The 1,690-nt window shown below is 39.8% G+C and overlaps 1 non-coding gene across 1 annotated transcript; it reads left to right on the top strand.

Moving 5' to 3' along the window:
- Nucleotides 1-988: 988 nt before the first annotated feature.
- On the top strand, nucleotides 989-1,151 carry LOC111821657 (U1 spliceosomal RNA). Its single transcript, XR_002825000.1, has one exon. It is a non-coding gene; the product is annotated as a U1 spliceosomal RNA (small nuclear RNA).
- The last annotated feature ends 539 nt before the right edge of the window (nucleotides 1,152-1,690 follow it).

The raw sequence follows: 1,690 nt of genomic DNA, 5'->3' as shown, positions 1-1,690 counted from the left end.
CACTGAGACCCTGGTAGGATGAATGGCACAACCATATCATGTTGGGGAACCACTTTCTCAGCAAATATCCTTTTTCAGACATTAGAAGTACAAAGAAAACAAAAAGAGCAGGGAGGCAGATACATCAGCCAAGGGCAGGAGAGGGAAAGAGCATCTTGAGATGAGTGGGGCAAGTCTTGCCAGCTCTATCTTTGGGTGATTGAATCTTCCTGAGGAACTTAGATCCATGGGTCTTTAAATTTATGTTGTAAGCTGGGATCTTCTCAATTGCCTGACTGAAGCATAGAGGTGTCACACACGACTCGCCTGAGTCTTGTGGTGAGTGTATCTTGTCTCTTCTACTCTTAAGTCTGTTAAAGTGGGTCAAACTGATACCACAACCAATGTTCACCAAAGAAAAACACAAGATCCAAGTTTAGGTGTCCACAGGTGTCCACCCAGAGGCACCTCAGAAGAAACACCTGAAATCTACTTCTGAAAATTCAATCATTGAAAAGCCTATGGAGCACAGTTCTACCCTGACACACTTGGGGTTGCCATGAGTTGGAGTCCACTCAAAGGCAAATGTATTACTTTGTATTTGTATTTATGTTGAGTTTTGCTGACCTTTTATCTATTCTGACCCCATGTTCCTCCTTACTTTGTCTCCATGTGAGATTTAAAACCAAACCTACTGCCATCAAGTTGACGCCAAGTCATAGTGACCCCACAGGACAGGGTAGAACTGCCCCATAGGGTGTCTGAGGAGTGGATGGTGGATTCAAACTGCCAACCTTTTGGTTAGCAGCTGAATTCTTAACCACTGCACCATCAGGGCAGTTAGAGTTAGCAAAGGACAAATAAACACACACACAGCAGCAGAAGAGTTCACTGATCTGACACCCCATTTTTCATAGATTTCCAATCCCAGCTCATTGTGTTTAACAAAAAGAGGGTATCTCTTTTTTATTATCTCCCCTCTCTCCTTTTTAAAAAAATAATTTAGCTTATACTCAGCTGGCAGGAGAGATACCATGATCACGAAGGTGATTTCTCCAGGGCGAGGTTCATCCATTTCACCTGGATGTGCTGACCCCTGTGATTTCCTCACAAGTGGGAAACTCGACTGCATAATTTGTGCTAGTGGGGGACTATGTCTGTGCTTTCCTCTGGGGGAAGACATAACTTAGCTGTGTGTGTGTGTGTGTGTGTGTGTGTGTGTGTGTGTGTGTGTGTGTGTGTGTGTGTGTTTTCCTACTTCATTTCTACTTTCTATGACTGCACATCTTGCATTGATTTTGTTTTTCTAGATGTAATTTATATGTTCCTATCATTTCACTTTTGTCACTGTTTTTCATCCCTGTAATCAGTAACTGAGATAAGAGAATAGTTAGGACAAATTAATGGTGATTAAATGTGATCATGTGGATGCAAGTAATATTTGATAGTAAGTACACATCTATGAAAATAATTTTCTAATTAAAGCAATTTGTTTTAATATTTCAATAAAGTAATAAATTTAATTAACAACATAATAAGCAGTGATTATTTCCAGGTATTTTACAAACCCTATATAATTTAATCCCACAGCAGCTTTGGAAAATTAACTCTATTTTTTGGTTATCCCCATTTTATAGCTGATGAAATTTGAAGCTTAGAGAGGTTTAGTAATTTTCACAGCTAAAAGGTGGAGCCAGGATCAAAATTCAGA

The sequence above is a fragment of the Trichechus manatus genome, unplaced genomic scaffold, assembly GCF_000243295.1.
Source record: "Trichechus manatus latirostris isolate Lorelei unplaced genomic scaffold, TriManLat1.0 scaffold00094, whole genome shotgun sequence".
Classification (NCBI taxonomy): domain Eukaryota; kingdom Metazoa; phylum Chordata; class Mammalia; order Sirenia; family Trichechidae; genus Trichechus; species Trichechus manatus.
The sequence above is the reverse complement of the archived record's forward strand: the minus strand, read 5'-3'. Positions and strand labels throughout refer to the sequence as shown.